Source organism: Hippichthys cyanospilos, chromosome 11 (assembly GCF_059441005.1).
Source record: "Hippichthys cyanospilos isolate Australia breed blue-spotted pipefish chromosome 11, RoL_Hcya_1.0, whole genome shotgun sequence".
NCBI classification, from domain to species: domain Eukaryota; kingdom Metazoa; phylum Chordata; class Actinopteri; order Syngnathiformes; family Syngnathidae; genus Hippichthys; species Hippichthys cyanospilos.
The window spans coordinates 18,936,541-18,942,674 of record NC_142379.1 but is presented as its reverse complement, the minus strand read 5'-3'; the positions used below and the strand labels follow the sequence as shown (position 1 = coordinate 18,942,674).

The following is a 6,134-nucleotide window of genomic DNA, read 5'->3' as shown; positions in this document are numbered from 1 at the left end:
ATGCTCTACATAATAATGCATATGCTAGGGTGAATTCAAACATATCCTATGTACATCAGCGGAAAAGCACGGTGTTCTTTTATAAGTACTTAAATGATTCGCTCTTAAAATAAATTTATTCTATTTGAAAAACAAATAAAGCTGAGACAGGATAAGGAGAGTATGGAAATACGTTTGATTGGTTTTCACTTTATAAAAATATACAGAAAAAGAAAAATAAAGTGTGGAAGAATAGTTTTGTTTCCAGAATCAAAGTCAAGTCAAAGTCAAAGTCAAGTTTATTGTCAATTTCTTCACATGTGCTTAACATACAAAGGAATTGAAATTGCGTTTCTCACTATCCTCTGCGTTTTACATGTACAATAACAAAGTTCAGGTGAGCAAGACGAGACAATCCTAAAAACTAGATTCTTATCTATAGTAATGTAATGTGCGATATGTTAGATCTACTTTGCCTAGTGTTGCTAAACTAGTAACTAAAACTAAAAATTAAATACGAAAAACCAGGTATGGCAAGAGTACCCCAAGACAAGACAGAAGTAGCAGCATATGACAAGACAATCCAACAGTACGAGACAAAGCAAGACAAATCTGTCTGGGGTTGTCCCAGTTGTGTGCATTTGAAGTATTTGTTATAGTTGTTGTAGTTGTTATATATTGGCTGCTTGAAAATACAGTTGTCTAAATTAGAAAAAAAGAAAAAGTTGTGTCCAAAAACAATTAAATGATTCCAGATCCTGTTTTGTGCTGGGTGAAGCACAGTTGGTATCGGCGCAAACACCTCATTTACCTGACTAACAGGCTTTCTTTGTGTGAGTGTCTGCGAGCTTTCATAAAAAAGATGATTCTTCAGTGATTTTCTCTTTGACGGTGTGTGCATCTACAAATACAGTACTACATTTGTGTTTTATGCATTCAGCACCCGTTTTGATGTAAGAACTCTCCAAAACCTAACCAAGACAACTACAACTACAACATTCAACCAGTTTATACCTGGTATGAACCTCTCAATAAAGACATTTGGACATAGTACGTACCCTAATACATGAGGTGCAGTGCGATTCAAGGTTAGTGTATTTTAAAAATTAGTCATTAAAGTTAGGTTGAAACAAAACCTTTTTCCAAATCCAAATCAGGTTTCATTACACCCCTAATATGAGTGCTTGCAAATGTGAGTGTTGTGATACTTGGGCTACATCTACTGACCTGATTGGCAATTTCTATCACTTGGGTTCACTTTAAGTTTCCCAACAAGCCAATAGGTACAATAGGGAGAGAAAGAACACAGAAAGAATTTGGTTGTGAGGTAAAAGTTAAAATGTGACTGATAAAAAAAATTAACAGTCCATGTTTGCAAGTGTACCCTTGGGATTATTGTTATTGTTTAGTTTGAGCAATTCTTTGTCGGACAATTGCATCAAGCTTTTATGTGTACATTTTTTTTGGTCGCACAATTCTGTGTGAGTGAGTGCTTGTGTGAGGCTGTCTGCAACCATACAGCTTTCAGCTGACCAAGATAGACTCACTAACCTTAGGTTAGCCAACATTTCCGCTTGGTTAGTGTGCATAATGATGCATAATGTGCTTGAGCTCTATGTGCAGATGTGTGTGCGTAGCTGGTATTAGGTGGCATAAGTGTTTGTGTATTTTTGAGTTTGCATCAGTGTGTGTGTGTAGGTCGGTGTGTATATATGTGTGTAATGATGTGGATGAATTGCGCTTCTGCAGCAGAGAGGAAGAGATTTGTGGAGATTTTTGCCTAATGAGCGTGGATCACTTGCATCGTTAGCATTAGCTCAACAATACAAGCATCAGTTTAATTAAGGCCTGACTGCTTTTAGGAGATCAGCATTCAACCACCCACCCTTTCATGCAACCCCCAAATCAGATGCCTCTCCATATACTATAGATGATGGTGGGGTTATTCTGAAGTAGCTGGAGGACTTTAAAGATGACTTTTAAATGATAATATTGATGGTGAAAGCATCAATTCAGAAAGCTTGTTCTAAAACGTTCAGAACAAGCGCAAGAGGCAAGTACTCATAGATTTGCTTCAAATAAAATGATTGTTCTGGAAAGTTGCCATGGTGAATAATGGCTGTTTGTTTCTCAATGTTTGGGTCATATTCTTTTTTTTTTTTTTTTTAAATTTGGACCCGGAACTTTTGGAACAGCCCAAATTTAACGGGTCATAAAAATCGAGCATTTAGTACCATTATCTCCATACCTTACCATATCTCAAATTAATGCTAGTACCTCGGTGACAAAAAGTATTGATTATTGCACATAATAAACTATAAACATGAGGGGGGGAATCTTTGACAGTCTCACGATTCCAATGGATTCTAATTTTGGGATCTCTGATTTGATTCAGAATCTAATTCCAATTCAAAACGATGTTCGACTCAAAACGAATTGACTCATTTACAAATGAATCATCATCATCATGTGTGTTTAAAAAGTTTTCTTGTCCATCCATCCATTTTCTTCCGCTTATCCTATCCGCTTCTGCTTATTCCCAGCAGACCCTCACGATACGTTTGGGACTGCCAGGTCTGACCGGCATTCTCTCCGGAGCCAATACACCACCAGGTGGTGATCAGTGGACAGCTCTGCGACTCTCTTCACCCGAGTGTCCAGATCACGGCTGCACATCTGGTGACCCCCCCTCTGTGGGCCGTCACCTTATTGTGGTGGAGGGGTTTGCGCATCCCAATGATCTTAGGAGCTAAGTTGTCTGGGGCTTTATGCCCCTGGCAGGGTCACCCATGGCAAACAGGTACTAGATGAGAGACCAGACTAAGCATGGTCCATCGACCCTTAATGATGAATAAAATAAATGGATTCATGTTAACCTCACCCGAACGTGGGTCACCGGGGGCCCTCTCTGGAGCCAGGCCTGGAGGTGGGGCTCTGTGAAGGGAATCATATATTAGGTTGTTATCATTATGTGCTTATTTCATTGTTATCCATTTATGCAATCCTAGTTCATTTTGACCCTGTCCTTAGATAGAGCTGTTGACGCTCGAAAGTGTGAGCCGGGACCTTGGCCCAAGCTGTCGGTGGCGCCCGGCTGGCTCTTTAGTTGTGTCTTGTAATCTGCTATGCTTTTGCTCAATAAAAGCCAGGGGGGGACGGCTGGGTGGTTGAAATTAGCGTTGGAAAACCCACAAGTTCATTTGCCCAAGCTTTTTCCCTATGCCTGGCATAGAAAAGTCAATCTTGGCTGGTCTGAGTTACTCTTTTTGCAGTTTAGCAGCTAGGCTTGTCCTAGTCTTCTTTAAGAGATTTCTCTGACAGGCTCACTTACGAGTGCCTGGTGGCCGGGCCTGCACCCATTGGACTCGGCCGGGCTCAGCCCGACGAGGCTACATGGGTCCCCCTTCCCATGGGCTCATCACCTGTGGGAGGGGCCATCGGGGTCGGGTGCAGTGTGAGCTGGGCGGCGGCCGATCCCCGGCTACAGAAGCTAGCTCTTAATGTTTTCTTGTGATCACGAATAAAAACAATTGTAAGGGTTTGAATTATTTTCTTGTGACTACGAATCAAAATTGTGTGTGTTTAAATTATATTTTGCAACGGCAAATCACCTTACACTTATGAGTAGAAATTGTACTTGATTAAAATTGTAGGGATATTGCTTTTATTTTGTGAAAATCTGTTATGGAAAAAAAAAAAAATATGAGACAAGCAAACCACATAGAGATTCCAGTTGACACATCTTTGTCTCTCAGCTTCTCAACCCATCCAGAAGTCACAATGTTTGCCAGGTGTTTATATTTCACCCTGAGTGAGAAGTGTGAAATTTTCTGGAATCTTTTGAGAGCAACTGAACTAATAGGATGGATAGTCTTTGACAAAAAATACAATCTGATTTAAAAACAAACAAACAAATAAATAAGTAAGTAAATAAATACAAAAGATTTGTTTGATTTTTCCCCATATGTAATTGTTCCCTTATTTATGGATTTATTTATTTATTTATTTTAAAATAAGTTATATAAAAATCAAACATATTCAAATCAGGTTTTGCTTGTATTTTAGCTAGCATTTAACATTTACCTCCCTCTTGCAATCAAACAGTGAAACGTTTGCCTTGCATGAAATACTGCTGTAAACAAATGAAGCGTACCAGGACATTGCATAAGATTGATCAAATTTCAATCTTTTTTTTTAACTTCGTTCAAGATAACCATGTATGATGACAGAGTATGATGACTGAAAACAGAGCTTTTTGGATAACGTGCTGCCATTTTTTTAAAAATACCATCTATACAATGACAACAATGGCATTATGTTTTGATCCATGCGAGAATTGAGGTATTTGCTTGTTGCATGTGCAAATGACAAGTTTTCCCTCATCTTTCACTGTATATAGGGGCGCTTGATGTGCAACACAACAGCTTTATTGATCATAAATGCTTCCTTGTCTAAGATGCTTATTAGTGGTCTTGTTCCATTCACAAAGCTTGAGATTTTTCAGACTCAGGTGGCAGCTAAAATAAGTTTGTTGTTGTTACAGGCTTTTGTTGCAAAACAAAACAAATGTTGAACAAAAGTTGCAGCATTACTTGTTTCACATTTATTGCTGTAAACCCAAACCATTGAACATACAACTTTTGCCATGCATGGAGTGCAGCAAGAAGCCGGAGAAACCAGAGAGAATCCAACAACCCACTAAGTCAATGTTGCCTTGTGAGCAAAGGCGTTTCATCACAATATGCAGGAAGTTATGGCCATTCAGTTTGATTTGCAGAGGTAGGGAACTGTCGTCAGTGTCTCACCCTACTTCCGTCATCATCCTTCCACCACTTTCTTATGCTGAAAATTGCAAATTGAAAATTGCTGTAAACTGCAATTGGCTGTCATATCCATTTGGAGTTTGTCTCTGGTTGTCCGTTATATTTCATTATCTGGACAAAAGCCAATCAGAGTAAGTGTGTCCATTTGCTGTGTAGCCATTGGTTACTTGAACGAGTAATCTCCTTGGGACAACAAACATCCTTTCCTCAGCTATTACCAAGCAATTTCTTGATGTAATTGATTTTTCAAAATGTCTTAATACTTCATTCTAAACATTAGTATTAACTTTCGGGTTGCACAAGAATACCGCTGAATGAAACTCCGTACAGTATTTATTTTGGTACATGACACCATGACTCAGAAAGGCAGCACAAACAAAGACATCCTATAATGTAGCTGTGAATGACATGTAGTACAATGAACCGAGGCAGTTGATTTTACTCAACTGGACATAAATCTCTACTGCTTGGTGGCTAAGTAAAGTGCTTATAGTCACATTAACTACAACGTGATTCAGGTTTATATTCAAAAGACAGAGCTAAATTGCAGCAAAACGAAAGTGTTGGTCTGACGGACATCTGATAGAATGTCTAACTCATTGATTACAATGAGGGATGAAAGACACGCTTATTACATTCATAACCGGCCTCAATTTTTAGCATTTCTGCCATTCATTGATCTGTTGCCATAATGGACATCCCTCGACAATGGACCGACGTACAGTTCATTGCTGCTGACAAACTGCCCACCTCTGTTGATTTGCATTAGAAGGTATTTGTCTTAATATGTCTATTCATATAAAAGTGATTGAATATATTCTGTTGTCAAGCACAGAGGGCAGTACCAGATCTCAAATATGTATGAAAGGAGAATCCTTAGGGAAACACAACTAGTCAGAGAGAAACACAGTCCCATGCTGTGTGTGCGTGTGTGTGCTTGAAATAGAAAGCATGAGGGGAAAACTGCTGGATTGAGTTTAAAAAAAAATGACATATATTAAAAAGAAAGACTGAAAACACACTAGCACTCACACAACCTTGACATCTTTGAGCTGCTGTCACTCTTCTATCCAGTTCCTCATCCCTGCTGGTCTTCACTCCTTTTGCTCTTTCGATAGGCCTCAAGGAGGAAAGGTGCAATAAAATGAGCTGGAGGGCTAAGGAGACCTACCATGGTCAAGTGAAATAATGAACAAGAAAAAGTCAAGCAGTGTACGGTCGCCATTTCACACAATAATTAGATGTACAGTATAAGACTGCTCCACTGCATTACCTGAGTAAATGTCTGATTTTCCTGTCCAATTTGGATTCCACTTTGGCGCTAACAAAAAA

The 6,134-nt window shown here is 39.1% G+C and overlaps 1 long non-coding RNA gene across 1 annotated transcript; it reads right to left on the bottom strand.

Annotated features, from left to right (window-relative positions):
* Positions 1–260: 260 nt before the first annotated feature.
* Positions 261–2,982, bottom strand: LOC148416259 (uncharacterized). The gene is made up of 2 exons (XR_015867260.1): positions 2,861–2,982; positions 261–2,782 (listed from the first exon to the last, which is right to left on the bottom strand). It is a non-coding gene; the product is annotated as an uncharacterized LOC148416259 (long non-coding RNA).
* Between the last annotated feature and the right edge of the window lie 3,152 nt (positions 2,983–6,134).